Here is a 16659-nt window from a genome sequence, read left to right as displayed (position 1 = left end):
AATGTCCCTATTTCCTTTGAGGGCACTGTCATCTTTTCAGTGATCCTGTTATCCAGCCTCAGCTGTCCTCAGTTCTTTCTGCCTCCATACCTCTCTTTGAATATGTCCCCTTATCACCACTCAGACATTAAGTACTTTTTCAGATCACCTCTTCATTCAGGAAAGGCAGTAACTTCCTAATTGGTCTTGGAGACGATCTTTCACCAATGCAATTTCTTCCTGGCTGTCAGTCATTTTCTTAAAGGACAGATCTGCCTATATTATAGCTCCCCCTACTCAGTCATCTCCAGTGGTTTTGTACAAACCCCTTTGCTGTTTTTGCTTTTTCCATCTGGCTCTATCCTACCTTCCTCCCTTATTATGCATTATACCCCTGCACATATACCCTACTGTCCTGCTAAACTGGTTTTCTTGTTATCCCTTCCATATTTGCACTTACCTTCCTCCATACCTGGAATGCTCTCCCTTCTCACCCCCACTAGTTTTTCTAGCTAACTTTTAAGACTCAGCTCAACTTCTGCAAGAGACCATTCTCCTGGCATCCTTCTAGCCCCACCAACTGTTAGTACCTTTCCTTCTGAGATGATCTCCCATCAATTGTGTATATATCTTTTACATATGTAGTTATTTTAATTTTTATTTCTCCCATTAAAATGAGTTCCTTGAGAATAAGGACTGTTTTTGGCTTTTTTATGTCTAGCTTTTAGCATTGTGCTTATGTGCCTGTCATGTAGCATTTAGACTTAATAAATATTTGGTGACTGACTTCAACTAGTCAATTCCTACCTCTAAATGCCCTGCTAGAAAAAAAGGGCAAAAACCATTATTTTGCTTTGCTTATATGATGAATCATCAGCTCTGTGGTAGTCTTTGACTTCTCTCAGAAGAAGAAAAAAAAGTCATCTGTTTTAAAATTTTAATGGCTGGAAAATGAGAAGCTGTGGACTTAAAAAGTTCACCATTGGAAAGCTTCACACAGCTGCAGCCGTTAACTTCAAGAAAGGACGTGTTCAACCAGATGGCCTTTGCTGGCCTCTTTCCCAATACTGTGAAAGATATATTATTCCCTCCCAGGGTAACTCAGGGAAAGAGCTGATTATGGAATTAAAACAACCAATGTATAATTAACCCCTGTTTTGGTCAGTGTTTCCTACACAGTTTGGATAATTGGCACACTTTACCTCCATAAAGGGAGGCAGCTGTTTTATTGGTTAGTATAATATATTGGGAGTAAGAAATCTGAACCTGTTAACACCTTTGCCTTAAGATGCTCAGTGTGACCTTGAGCAATTACACTTCTCTGTGCCTTTTGCTTTTTTCATTTGAGAAATAAGGGTGTCTGATGTCTGTACCCATTTATGAGATGGAGCTGTAGGAGGAAGTGTGCACGAAGGAGAGCTCCTTGCTGTCATTGGACAGTGAGCTCCTCGAGGGCCTTTGTGTCCTTAATGCGTGGCTTTGTGCCTGGCACATAATAGTTGCTTAATAAATGCTTATGGACTATTACTGATTAAATGGTAATGACTGAATACAAAGTATTAAAAAGATCTTTTGTGTTAATTAATAATTGCTAGAAGCACTTTAAGGTTTGACAAGTATTTTATAAATATCGTCTTCTTTGATCCTTATGACAGCCCTGGGAGGTACCAGAAGAAAGACCCCTGCATGCAGTCTTAGGAAAAAACTGCCCCAGTGCTCCTGCCCCAGCCAGCATGTTATCCTGACCACCACTCCACTCTCTTCATTCCATCACCATTCGTCTGTGGGGCATTTCCAGTTCATGTGCTATGATGCATGGGATCACAGAGAGTCGGACACGACTGAACAACAAAAAAGCCTCCTAAGCATCTTAAACTCCCCGTGTCCAAAACAGAATCTATCATCTGTATCCCTAACCTTTCTCACCTGCCCAACCTCACCTACTTATTATCACCTGTAATCTAATCTCATCACCACGATGCTGCCTCAAGCCTCCACTTCCCTCTGACTGAAGGGCTCAAGAGTCATATACCCAACTCCTCCCAATGCCCTCCCTCATGGAGGGCAGAAACTGGATTCTCAACTCATTTTGCCATCCCTGCATTCAATTCCATGGAATAAGATGCCCGTAAGCCAATTATGACCTGGTGTTCATTCCTTCCCACCCTCCCAAAGGAAAAAACTTGGTTGCCTCTCCCGGGTTACAAACTCCTTTATGACAGGGGCTGTCTTTTTAACAGTTGTTTCCTGGATGCTTAGCAGGGTAAATGGCACATTGTTGCTTTTCTTTCTTTCTTTCTTTTTTTTTTTTTTTTTTAAAGCAATCGGGGTTAAGTAACTTGCTCAAGGTTACACGGCCAGGTGTTTCTGGGTGTGGTGCTGAGTACTTGAGCCTGGATTCGATCCAGGTCATCCCGACACTGGAGCCCCTGCTCTTACTCGCTGAGCCACCTGGCCGCCCCCACATTGTTGTTTTTCATCATTCTTTGTGCCCCAGTGGACCATCACACACCAGTACTGCCCATGGGATTTTCTTGGCAAAAACTGGCACATACCGTGTTTCCCTGATAATAAGACACTGTCTTATTAATTTTTGTGGACAGAAAAACTCTAGAGGGCTTATTTTCAGGGGAGGGCTTATTTTAATGAACATTGACAGCAATTTTAATAAACAGGTAAATGTGAACAAAAAAATGTACCTTTATTCAATTAGCAAATCACTGGGGAAGAACAGGATGACGCGCTCACTGCTGCAGCTCTGATTGGATGCAGCTCGGAGCGCGGGGTACTGTAATGTAGCGTGTAGCGCAGGGGATCACCTTCACTACAGTAGCAATCTCAATAGGGCTTATTTTCGGGGGAGGGCTTATTTTAGAGGAATCTTACACAGTAAGGGGAGGGCTTATTTTCGGGATAGGTCTTATTATTGGGGAAACACGGTAGTAGGTGCTTAATAAATGTTTGTTGAATTGGATTGGATTAAGGCCACCACCATCCTCCAATCACACAGGTCTGCAATTTCAGAGCCATTCTTTATTCCTTATAGTGTCTGATGTTCCCCACCCGCAGTATTTCTACCCCAAATGTAACAGTTACCCAGTCTAGTCAAATTTATCTCAACATCTTTTCCTTCTCTCCATTTTTACAGTCAAAGCCATTGTCATCTCTCTCCTGGATTACTGAAGTGGCGTCAAAATTGTTCTCTTTGCTTCCAAGCCCTTTCCTTTCCTTTCCAAATAATCCTTTTTGCAGTTACTAAGTTGATATGCCTAAGGTTTAGGATTGACAGTGTCATTCCTTTTCCTGAAAAGTTTTGGTGGCTTCCTGTTACCCCTAGAATATGATGGAAATGCTTTTTGTTTGACATTTAAAGCTCTTCACAATCTTGATACTTTTCCAAGTTAATTGCACGTTGCTTGCCTTTCTGTATTCTCCATTGTAGCCAAACTGACAAACTTGTTACCCAGACATGACAGTTCATCTTGTGCTTCCATCACCTTTACTTCTGGAATGCTCTCTGTACTAACTATAGGCAGTAATCTCTGCTTTTTTGCAATCCTTCAAGGTTCAGCTCAAGTGCTATCTTCTCTAGGAGGTCTTTCTTGATCTCCCTCAGTTGCAAGTGTCTTTCTCCCTAAAAAAAAAATTTCTCTTTTACTTTGAATTTTGTATTTATTTATCCATGTTGCTTCCCCTGAGAATATTAACTGCTCGAGGTCGGGAACCATTATGTTTTTGTTTTTGTGTCCCTAGAACATAGTGCTTGACACATAGTAGGTATTTAATAAATACTGAACTACTACAGACACATAGCTCTTTTTCTGTGATAGAATTCAGTGACAAAATGGAATTCATTCCGCAAAATTTAGTTAGGTTTGGGATGTTACCCAGTTTAGCTAATAAAAAGAGGTGGTTTTTTTTTAAGCAGATGTGAATATTTTGTATCTTGAAAATTCAAATATTATTTTAAGTCTGGAATCCTAGAAAGTTTTTAGAATTGAAAACAATCAAATTGTTCTTAATATATTAAAATATAACCTTGGATGCTCCTCAACCAATTAACAAGGATTTATAAGGCATTTACTATGTGCCATATTTTCCTGCAAACAAATTGGGATTTGATTTGAGCCTTCATGATCTCTGCATGTTTAAATATGGCATATTATTTTATAATTATTGTAATTTTCTTCATCATCTGTATGCACTATTACATTTATGGAAGTGGTCTCATTGGTAGTCAAGACTTTAAAAAGGAGTGAATTTTTAAATGTCTGATTGAATGCCATTTTCAGGGAATGACTTGATCATATAACTTAAGCTCATTTCTTAGCATATCCTACTTTTAGATCATATAATATGTTTTAATGTTAAATGAAGTTTTATTTAAATTTCTCTAGAATGAGTGATTTGAGAGTAGAGAGGGAGTAGAAATGAGATGACATGTTTTAAAGTATATAATGTTTACAGTTCTTTAAGGTCAAAGATGTATTAGAAACTACAAACCATGAATTGGTAGAAAATAATTATTTTAAAAAATGATCAGCTTCATTCATTTTTACCTAAAACAAACATTAAAGTAAAGTAAAGAGATTCTACTCAGTATTCACACAGTAAAAGGTGAAGAACCCCTGATCTATTCTAGTTTCCTTATTCTATACCAGAAAAAAAAAAAACTGAGACCTCAGGTCACTCATATAAACGACAGAGTTGGGATTTTAGCACAGATCTTAAATTCAGTGCTATTTCGAGTTTAAAACCTGCTGCTTTTAACAGAAAGAATCATAATGATCTTTTTTCAGACAGACATTATTGTTCACTCATTTCAGTCTTGTACGGATGTACATGCATGCATATGTACATTTATACATACACATAGATACTCACCCATGCTTATGTGTGTGTGATAGATATATTGTTATTTCCATTCCGTGATTTCAGTCATATCCAATTCTTTGTGACCCCATTTGGGGTTTTCTTGAAAAAGATCCTAGAGTGGTTCACCATCTCCTCCTCTAGCTCATTTTACAGATGAGGAAACAAAGGCAAATAGGGCTAAGGGACTTGCCCAGGATCACACAGCTAGTAAGGGTCTGAGGCCAAATTTGAACAGGCCTTTGAATTCTCTTTACTTCACCACCTAGCTATATGGGAATAGGTATTAGTAACAAAATAGATAACCATTATAGGAAATAAAAAACGAAACAAAATGCCACCTTACATGGTGTCTTCATAGTACATCTTCTTTGGTTATATTTTTATGTCTTCATTAATTTTTAAGGGACTTATTGGAGGATGTATAGAGTAGAGACGATAATAATTAAAAAGCAATACTAATCCTAAATATCTCTAATATGTTTAGTATCTATCTTAAGCAATAAAGAAAATTTATGTTGTAAAGGAGTCTATTATAAGATTTCGGTCAGTTTTTGTTTTAATATGTAACAGGTAGTTTTTAATATACTATTCTATCATAGACTTGTGGCAGTTTCAAGTATGCTTTATAATGTAACGCAAAAAAATGTAAAATAATGAACTTATAATTGAACATTTTCTACAAGACATACTTGTTACATATAGTATAAAGCTATATAGTAAATGGTGACTAACTTAACAAATGAATTTTTTTATGTTATTTGCTTAACTCAGGGAACATTATATAACCTTTAAAAAATTCCTTATTCTGAATGATCCATTAAGAACATTCATATTTTAACTGTTTTCAGAATTCAGTATATTGTAGAAGAATTCCTTATATTGTTAATAACAGTATCTAAAGGCTTCTTTTTGTTGGATAATTATATTCCTTAACAGTATAATAGTTTATAAATTATTTCTTTTAAGCAATGTTTTATATGCATCATACGAAAAATATTAGGGTAAACAGACATTTTTCACCCCAAATTTCTATTACATACAAAATGCTTTAGTAAATTATACAAAGGCATAGTGAAGGTAAAGTCACTTCAACCAGGTAAGATGGTAAAGTTCAGACACTGTCTAACAAGTATTTGACACCCAGTTTATAGTGTAAAAATGGAAAGTTCTGCGGCATGCACATGTGTGTCTATGTAGTGGTTTCTTATACAACACAAAACTTCTATTGGATGTTCATTTTAGTACAAAGTTTGCGTGGAGCTCTTGTCTTAGAAGATTGAGAACACTTTAAAACACAGTGTACTGTGTGAGGAAATTCAGAGAGTGTCTGATAAGTGTACTAAAAACCCCAGGAGCTTTGATCAAGTGCCAGCTGTTACATCAGTCTTGTTTGTAATCTTTCTTGCTGATCTGTGACCTTGACCTTGTACTTCTGTCTGTATGTCAAATCTATTTTAGGGATGGGGAAACCATAGTTGAGTTTATTAGGATTTATATTTTTATTCTCACAGGATATGTCCCCTTTTATAATATAAAGACTAAAACAGTTCCAGGAGAAGAAGGTTACATTTCCCATAATTTTCCTGCTATTTAGGTAGAGCTTGCAAAATATTGTGCTTTTTGAAAACTGATGGAAATCAATAGGCACTTTTTTGTTGATATTTTAGGAAGTTTGGAGAAACTAGAAATGTGTAATTTTTTTCATCATAATCATTGTGACATACAAAATGTTGTCATAGCTCTGTTTCTGTTGAACTATTCTATTCTACCTTTAAAAGCTGCAAAACAACAGTGAAAGATGATGTTAAACTAATTTTAAATATCTGTTATATGTACTACCATTGAATGCTTGTTATCTTTTCATAGATATTTCACAACTTTCTCTCCTATATTCTTTCATAACAATGTAGTGAAATGTTTTCAGAAAAACTAGGATATAAGGCTAATCTTTGAGTTGGAAGGCGCAGTTGAATCCTTTTAATGTTTTGACCAGCCCTCGTGATTGCATATTATTTCCTTTTAGCATTATTTTTTTTTAGATAAAGTAAAAATATAATGCAATTATGTGGTGAATTTGGTTAAGGTTCTTCGGCCTTCTGGATAATTCATATCAAATAAGTAACTATTTTACCTCTATTTTAAGTTATTTATTTCTGTTGCCCACATAATTTCTTAATAATTCTTCATTTAATCTGTGTATACTAGTCTTTAAATCTTTGTTTCTGTTTTGAACTTTATACAGTATGTTGTCTTGTTATGTGATAAGCAAAAACTTTTATGTTTGAATTTAGGTTCCTATTTAGTTTTAAGTAAATGCCTAGATATGAACTTTTCTGGCCTCACTGAAATAGTGAATATAGAATGTCCCATTTAGTGCATTTGGCTAATATGGTGGGGGGGTTTTTCATACCTCAGAATCCATTAGCAACAGCTATAAAATGTTGGTTATGGCTATTTCTATAACTTTGTGACAGCACATCATCTTGTGATTAGGGTTAGGGTTAGGGTTAGTGGCGGAATTAGGGTTAGGGTAAGGTACACATTAATATTTCCTACATGTTAACAAGTCAACTTATTTTAATTGATATTGATAAGATTTATGAAGCAAGTAAATATGTTCTTTTGTTAGCACCTTTCCTCATAGCACATTCCAACCAAGAACCCCCAGCAACAACAGGTGGAAAGATGATTATACTTCTCTGGGTCTGTCTCCCTTTGGGGGAAAGCTGTTCAGTGAGCTGTAAGCCAACATGGTATAATGGAAAAAGCACTTATTCCCTGTTTAACTTTTGGTAAAACATTGCATTATTTAGTTTCCAATTAATTTTTAATTATCTTTCCATGGCCCTTTCCATGTAATTTTTAATGCATCATGACCTGAAAAGGATGCATTTAATATTTCTGCCTTTCTACATTTGATTATGAGGTTTTTATGCCCTAGCACATGCTCGGTTTTTGGGTAGGTGCCATGTATCACTGAGAAAAAAGTGTATTCCTTTTTGTCCCCCTTCAGTTTTCTCCAGAACTATATCAGTATCTAACTTTTCTAAAATTCTATTCCCCTTAACTTCTTTATTGTTTATTTTGTGGTTACACTGATCTAGTTCCAAGAGGTTGAGGTGCCCCCCCCCCCAACTAGTATAATTTTGCTGTCTTATTTCTTCCTGTAACTTGCTTAACTTCTCCTCTAAGAATCTGGATGCCATACCACTTGGTGCATACATGTTTACTGTTGATACTATTTCTTTTCTGTGGTACCTTTAAGCAACATGAAGTTTCCTTCCTTATATCTTTTAAATAGATCTATCTTTGCTTTTGCTTTGTCTGAGATCAGGATTGTTATCTCTGGTTTGTTTTTTCTTCAGCTAAAGCATAATGTATTCTCCTCCAGCCTTTTACTTTTACTCTGAATGTAGCTCTCTGTGTCACATGTGTTTCTTGTAAACAATTTCTATCTGCTTCTGTTTTATGGGAGAATCCATCCCATTCACATTCAAAGTTATGATTACTGTGTATTTCCCTCCATGCTATTTTTCCCTTGTTTATACTTTTTCTCTCGTTTCACCTTGTCCCTTCTCACCAGTGTTTTGCTTCTGACAGCTGCCTCCCTCAATCTGCCCTCCCTTCTGTCAGCTCTTCTGCCCCCCTTTCTATTTTCCCCTCCTACTTCCCTATAGGATAAGATAAGTTTCTATACCCAACTGAGTGTGCATGTTGAGCCAATCCCATGAGAGTAAGGTTCAAATAATGTTCTCTCCCTCCCCTCTTTCCCTCTGTAAAAGGTCTTTCTTGCCTCTTCATGTGATGAAATTTACCCTATTCTTCCTACTCCTTTCCTCTTTTCCCAATACAATCTTTTTTTAACCCCTTAATGTTTTTTGTATCATCATATAAACTTATAACCACACCCTCTGTCTATGCATATTCCTAACTGTTCTAGTAGAGATGTGGCTCTCAAGAATTACAAGTTATCATCTTCCTGTGGACGAAGAAAGCAGTTTAACCGTATTGAATAACATATTTGTTTCTTTCTTTCTTTGTTTTTCCTGTTTATGTTTCTCTTGAGTCTTGTATTTGAAGATCAAATTTTCTGTTCAGCTCTGACCTTTTCATCAGTTAAGTTTAAAAGTCCTTATTTTATTGAATGTCCATCTTTTCCTCTGAAAGATTTTCTCAGTTTTGGTGGGTAGTTGATTCTTGGTTGTAACCCAAGCTCCTTTACCTTCCAGAATATCATATTCTAAACCTTCTCATCCTTTAATGTTAAAACTGCTAAAGTCTATGTAATCTGGACTGTGGTTCCTTCATATTTGAATTCTTTATTTCTGGCTTCTTTTGCAGTGTTTTCTCCTTGAACCGATAATTCTGGAATTTGACTACAGTATTTCTTGGAGTTTTCATTTTGGGATCTCTTTCAAGTGACTGGACCTCATGGTAATTTTCCTTGATAATTTCTTGAAAGAGACTGTTGAGACTCTTTTTTTTTGATCATGGCTTTCAAGTAGTCCAATAATTCTTAAATTCTCTCTCCTGGGTCTATTTTCCAGGTCAGTTGTTTTTCCAGTTATGTATTTTACATTTCCCTCTGTTGTTCCATTCTTTTGATTTTGTTTGATTAATTCTTGATGTCTCCTAGAGTCATTAGCTTCACCTTGCTATTCTAATTTTTTAAGGAATTTCTTCAGTAAGCTTTTGTACTTAATTATTTTTATGGAGTTGTTTTCTTCAGTGCATTTTTTTTTTCTGTTTTGCAATTATATTTCTTAAGGAACTGTTTTCTTCATTCAATTTTTGTCCTTTTCTAAGATTGACTCTTGCATAACTCACATTTCTTTTCCCAGTTTTTCTTCTGTCTCCCTTATTTGATTGTTACAATTCTTTTTTAGTTCTTCCAAGAAAGTTTCTTAGTGTATTGAGACCAAATCATCTTCCCTTTTGAGGCTTCGCTTCTAGGGCCTTTGACATTGCTATCCTTCTCTGAGTTAGAGGTCTCCCCTGTCATCATAGTAGCTTTCTATGATCAGGGCTCTTTGTGTTTTTGTTTTTTAGCTCATATTTAGTTTGCTTTGTGGCTTTTGAAGTTGACCTCTGCGTCTGGAGCATAGGTGGCACTGTCCCAATCTTCTTGTGCTGGGGCCTCAAGTGTTGGTGACTTGCCCTCTGTGCTGGGGTGGCATGGCCTAGTCTCACATGTTGTACAGGGACGGAGCAGGGGAAAGGGCGTTCCCAGGCTGGCAGTTTGCCTCCTCCACCGTGGCTGGAGGCCTCACAGCTGACCTGTTGTACCACTCACTTGCTGAGCCAGCTCTGAGAGGCCTCAGTTTCTGATCTGTGCTGTGGCTCAGACCACTCCACTGTCTTGCACTATCTGCATTGGACTGTTACCCTTTTACCTCAGTGAGACTTTCCTTTCCTGAAGTACTTCTATGTTATTGTAAGCTAGAAGATTGTTTCACTCCATCTTTTTTGTAGGTTCTGTCATTCCAGAATCCCTTTAGAAGCTTCATTTAATGTTGTTTCCACAGGAAGCTGAGGAGAGCTCAGGCAGCTTCCAGGCTTTTTCTCCACCATCTTGGTTCTCTGCCTCCTCTCTCTATTTTATTGATTTAAGTAATTAGAAATATAAAATTTCCACTACGTACTGCTTTGGCAGCAACCTATAAATTTTGGTGTATCGTCTCGTTGATGTTCTTTTTAATGAAATTATCACTTGTTTCTATGATTTATTCTTTGATCTACTTATTTTTTAGAATTTTTTTCTAATTACTTTTTAATCTATTTTTCCATTGCCCATTGCTGAATGTAATTTTTATTCCATCATGATCTGAAAAGAATGAATTTACTATTTCTGCTTTTCTGCATATGGTTATGAGGTTTTTATGTCTAAATACATGATTGCTTTTTGTGTAGGTGCCATGTACTGCTGAGAAAAAGGCATATTCTTTTCCATTCCCATTCTTTTTTTCCAGAGATCTATCTCTGGAATCCAAAGATCATATCTCACTTTTTCAGAATTTTATTCACCTCCTTAACTTCTCTTGTTTATTTATTTATTTATTTATTTTTGTTAGATTCATCTAGTTCTGAGAGGAGAAAGTTGAGGTCCCCCTCTAGTTTAATTTTACTATTTCCTCCTGTAACTTATTCACATTCTTGAAAAATTTAGATGCTATACTGTCTGGTCCATATGTTTGGTATTGATATTACTTCGTTGCCTGTGGTACCTTTCAGCAAAATATCGTTTCTTTCCTTGTCTCTTTTAATTAGTTCTATTTTTGCTTTAGCTTTGTCTTGAGATCATGATTGTTACCCTTGCTTTCTTTCCTTCATCTGAAACATGATAGATTCTACTTCACCTCTTTACCTTTTACTCTGTGACATGAACATTTTAAAAGCAATTTATAGCAAGATATTTTTTAATCACTAGTGGTAGAATTTGGGACATTTAACTAGAAGAAACATTTTTGGAACATTTATACTTTTAGGTGCTTGGTTTCATCCCATCTGAACTAGTCTATTAGCAAGAGTCAAAAAGGATTATAGCATAGTAATAAATATTGCTATACTTTATTAAAAATAGATTATGTAAATTTTGGGAAATGTATTCTATAAATGTCCGTTTTCAAGTTTACTCTTTAAAAGAGTTGGTGAAGTCTTTGTCATTCACTTTGCAAATGAGATTTTGAGGAAATTTTTCTCAAATGAAAGTCTTCCAACTATTCTCTTAAAATCTTTGTACAGTATTTTCATTGTTGGCTTTTGATTTGGAATCCCAAATTCATCCTTTATTTTAAGCTCTTTTTATTGCTATATATTCTTGGTGTGGAATTGCTTTTCTTTTGTTTGCTCTGAGTTTATAAAAGTACTGTGCTAGTCAAATTCCATTAAAATAAATCCTAAAGGAACATTAGAATCATTTTGTTGTACTGGATATAACTTTCAATAAATAGTCAACCCAACAAGTCTGTCCAGATACTATTGTTTAATGGAACTTAATTAAACTATTCTTACATTCATTTAAAAAACTGCAAAAATTTACCCATATTGAAATATGAACAGTTTTCTTTTATGACAGCTATTCTCATAGGTATTTTTAGGAAACTCATTAACTTGTTTAGGAATTAGAGCAGAAATTCTAATGAAAGTTGCATACCCAATTCATTTTTAGTCCTATGTGGTGTCACATTTTAAGTTCCATGTGAGAAATATAATCCAGGAAAAATCTTGAGAAATTTCATGGAGGAAAAAAAATTAGAAAAAGGTTAAATAATGTTGATGAGTAGCCATGTAATTCAAGTACATTACTCTAAAAAGTAAATTTTATTGAAGTTTATTACTGATCCTTGCTCTTAATAAGCCCAGTAATTATTTTATTACAAATAAGATATCAGTCAGAGGGGTAATCGCTCTTACTTTAACCTGCTTGGATCTGGATTGAATCTAGGGTGGAGGTCCTGGGGTGTGCATCCAGCTTGCCAGAGTGTGTGGAGACCTCAGAGAGGGCATGCATCTAATACCTCCGGCAGCTGAGAAATTTCTCCCATCCACCCACATTCCAGAGAAACTTGATTAACCTTAAGAATCAATCTCATCAAACTAAACTGTTGCTACAAAGTTCAATGATATCCATTTAAAACTGTTGTGGCAACTACCATACTGGTGGATTAATTCCATCTCCTGAGGATTACTCTGATCACCTGAGAACTGATCTCATATCCCAGTGAGTGGGGTATGATTTATATGATTTAGTGGGGAGGTGTAGCGCCAGTGCAATATTCACAGTGCGTAGATGGCAACTATGAATATGCTGGCATAGCTCTCAATCGCAAAATATAACAGACTGTATAGAAGACAGGAGCAAAACATTTATTCAAATATCAGAAAACCAAATCCCAACGCCAGGAAACTGTATCCATCCTTGCAACAAAGAAGTTAACACACCATAGCACAGCAGGGAGCCACACATTCTTTAGCCTTCCCACAAACACTCAGAAGCCTACCTGTCTGCTTGCCTACTGTTATTATGTAGCAGACTTTTTCTTCCTCCTTTTCACTCCACAAATTTTACCTGGCACTCAGTTCTCAACTGGGGCTCCCAGAAGCATGCACAGTAGCCACACTCCTGTAAACTCACCTTGGCAGACAGGCTTAATTAAACCAGATTGAGGTTAAGTGATGGGCCTCATAGCCATCGGTGAATTAGGGAGGTATCCACCCCAAGCTTTATGAAGACTTCGCCTGGTAGAATGAGTGGATGAGAACAGTTTGTTTCCATAACTACAGAGGCAGCTAAAGCAGGTGTTGTGGAGAGTTTAGAGCTTGGTCACGCATCAGAGATGCCAAGGTCATCCGCTTAAGCCTGGGCCATCTCCAGTCACTTTGATCTTTGTCTTGCCACGATGACTCTCTGAAAGAGAGTAAGGTTGACAATTGTGTGGCTCTGCTTCACTTAAATCCAGATCACACGAGTCAAGACATTACCTTTTGGTGTCACTGATGGTTCTCAGAAATGAAGGACATACAAGAAAAATAAAAGATCCTCTCCTCCCTGACTTGGGGTCCTTGGTCAGAGGCCATTCACTCCATTTATGGGTGAGTACTAGCCTTAGCAATACATTGATCATGCTCAGACTTTGTCTCTCAGAATTTCTGTTGCAACTGTCACCCAGCACCCGTTGATTTTACTAAGAGACTTCTTTTCAGGGAGCCACCCCTGCGGCTGGACTCCTTGGATACAATCCAATTCTTCTGAGCCAGCATAAGCCTCATTTTAGTCAGGCCTAGGAACTGTAGGCTTTCCCTGTGAGAAAGCTGGTAGGGTAGCTGCTTGGATGTCAGTGAAAGCTTCTGCCAGAGTGGAATACATGTGAGCTTGTGTGTGGCCAATTTATCATTTCTGATTGGCTCTTCAGATCCTTTGATTAGGCCTTGAAAAAGAACTCCAGCTACTACCTATTTGTGTGTGTGTGCTATATATTTTAGAAAGTTGTCTAGGAGAGGAAGTACTCAAAAACCCTCCTTCAGTTAGCATGGACTTAGCTCTCACATAAGTGGGAGGCAGGGAGGAGGACTCTCCCAGTAAGCAGTCGTATGTCTGTCTTGACTTTCATGTGTGAGTTTTGTGTAGTTTACATAAGCATTTTGACATTACAAATGTTTGTTTTGTTCATCTGAAGTACTGTCTGTCCATCCTGTAATAGTTTGTATGAATGTAGACAAATCTCTGTCAGAACAAGCCCTCCTGCAATTAGGGAATTCTTATAGCAGATAGAACACCTCTTACAAATAGAGACAGCAGAGCCATTTCTCCTGCCTGTAGGTAAAGTCATTCTCCTGGTAGAACAGCAGCTCATACAAACAGGAGAATCTCTGCTGCAAGAAGAGAGTTATAAGTTATATTCTATACGTAAAAAATGCTGGATTTCTAAAATCTCATCAGATGTTGTTAACGATCAAACTGACTATGGCTAAGAAGTTTTTTCTGCTTTCTGTAGTCGGGTGAACTACAGAAAAGCAAACCTGGCATTGCAGATGTTTCAAACAGTTTGAATTTCAGAATTTATCCAGCCTCAAAGAGACAATTTATGGGACATTATGAAGTCCAAAACTAGCCTGCCAAAAGGAACACCTTTCAAAACATTCATGATATCCCAGAAACAAGCCAGGAATGACAAAGAAATATAGGACACCATCACGTTGCGTCAGATATGGTCTGAAACTGTAGGGTGTTCAATCTGCAAAATGCCGCAGCCCCGTTTGGAGCTTTTGATTGTGACATTTTGTAAGAATTAAGATTAGCTTCTAAGGATCTTCACCCAAACTAAATGAATTATTGGTTTTTCTGGAAGCTCTATCCAGAGTCTGACCTGCAGTTCCCCTTTACCTTCGGCTTCCTCAGCTACTTCACTTTGCTTCATTTTGCTTTATCCTTTTTCTGTTCCTCCAACTTACTTCTTAAAGGAGCTGAATACTTGGTTTCTTCTGAAAGTGAGGGACAGCCCATGGCATTTTCCCTCTGGAAGAAGGGCTGAATCACGTCTATACTACAGGAGTTCTAGTTTTTATTAGACATCACCAGCCTTTTAGTCCTTTTGACCTTTCCATACTCCTAGATTTGATGAGGACCCTGGAGTTATTATTATTTCCTTTCAGGCAGCCATTAGGGTATATAATTCCACCTGGGGAGAGGTAACTCACTTAATGGAGACGTGAGAAAGAACTGCTATTATAGAAACAGCAGCTAGACAATTCTTGATCCTGCTGGCCCAGGGAGTCTTCCTAATTGGTCTCTGCAAGACCCACTCCGGAATCTTAACAATCCAGCAGATTACTACAGACTAGAGACTCCTTGATTAGGGGGATGGAAGTATGTGCTGTTGACCTGTCTTGTCTGTCTTAATTTAAAATCAGCCAGCAAGTCAGCGGGCAAGCATCATCTGTGTTTTTGTGTGTCCTGGTAAATTAAACTAACTTCCCTTTTTCTATGGCCCAAATACAATGAAGAACTTTTTCAGGGAAAATTTCTCTCTTCCCTGCAGGCTTTTAGGAAATTGTGGGCACTTAGAAGAAAGAATACCTTGCCAGCAAGTACATATCTATCTTATCATATTTGTTTTCTTTTTGCTAACTTTTTCCTGTGGCCTTTTCAGCCAAAGGAAAGGGGGTAGAGTTTAAAACTTTCCCCCAAAAGAAACAGAAACATAATTTGTTTCCCAGCACTCCTAAACCTGAGCCAGTGTGAGATTACTAAGACAGGCGCAGATAAGAAGGATGTCTCTCTGTCTCTGTCTCTCTCTCCCTCTGTGTGTGTCTCTGATGTCTGTCTCTCCTTCTTGCCCCCCACCCTCCATCCACCCCCCCCCCATCTCCCTACTCCCTTTTTAACTCTGGTCAAATTAAAAGCAGACAGGAGACAGAAAAGAAAAAAGGGGATCTTTGTTCTCTGATCTGCAATAATCTTTTGTAGCTTAACATTAGAGACAGAATTTATAGCTGCTTAATTGCCAAGTTGTGACATGCTTTACAAATATTAAAATATCTTGGTAAAAATTTAACTAATTAGATAGTAAGACTTTGGGAAAATCCCTTTGAGGGGAAAAATGGGATCCTATGGTTGGCATATCTATACAAATCCCCCTGGGAAAAAATAAGCACATCTTAGGAGCAGGGGAATCTCCTGTTTGAACTGGCAATTACAAGAGAGCATGATATTAAACTAAATGCTGATGATGCTGCCTACCTTTTCCTGATGGCTTGCCTTCTTTATCTCTTACCTCTTCTTTTTCTCCTCCTGTTTTCAGAAAATTCCAGCATGAGAGACTCCTTGCTGGCATCCTTCCCTTCCAAAAACTAGCCATCAGACATCACTACACTTTTAGTCTTTCTTGTTACTCCTCCTGGGAGACAGAAACTTTGAGTTTGGATGAGGATTGGGAGGGGTAGAGTGGTGAGGTAGGGGTGAGCAGCTTCTTTCTTGGGCTTATTTGTGTTATCTGTATGTTAATATGAAAAGCTGCTAAGAAGTCTGTACCTTCCTTACTGCATTTGTTTTGTGTGAAACTGGTTGTGGTTGTTTGTTTGTTTGTTTTTCTGTGGCTCTCTCAGCCCAAGGAAAAGAGTATTCTCTAAGGACCTCTATAAAATTGAGTTTTAAAGAGTGGACCCTCTGTAGAATACTTCTATAATAACCACAGGAAAAAAACAGGAGGTAAGTGTGTCAATAAGGAATAAAATGAGAGTTCTACAATCTTCATGAACTTAAAGCTCTCTTACAAATATGTATGACATCAAAGTGGAATTGCGACT

The 16659-nt window shown here is 37.3% G+C and overlaps 1 protein-coding gene across 11 annotated transcripts in view; it reads left to right on the top strand.

Moving 5' to 3' along the window:
- Positions 1-16659, top strand: part of NRIP1 (nuclear receptor interacting protein 1) — a 154595-nt gene that overhangs the window by 123247 nt on the left and 14689 nt on the right. For 4 of the 11 annotated variants that reach the window (XM_069073045.1, XM_069073043.1, XM_069073042.1 and 1 more), the window contains one exon: positions 1635-2107. The exons of 6 other annotated variants lie outside the window; for them this stretch is intronic. The gene's annotated coding sequence lies outside the window, so the exon portion shown is untranslated. Of the gene's footprint in view, positions 1-1634; positions 2108-2188; positions 2655-16659 lie in introns of those variants that run through there. One more of the 11 variants, XM_069073047.1, reaches the window with a different exon arrangement.

This window comes from Petaurus breviceps, unplaced genomic scaffold (assembly GCF_028583685.1).
Source record: "Petaurus breviceps papuanus isolate PSGF00001 unplaced genomic scaffold, PetGlider_PUasm1.0 90849, whole genome shotgun sequence".
Lineage (NCBI taxonomy): Eukaryota > Metazoa > Chordata > Mammalia > Diprotodontia > Petauridae > Petaurus > Petaurus breviceps.
Note: the sequence above shows the minus strand (reverse complement) of the source record. Positions and strands in the feature narration are given on the sequence as shown.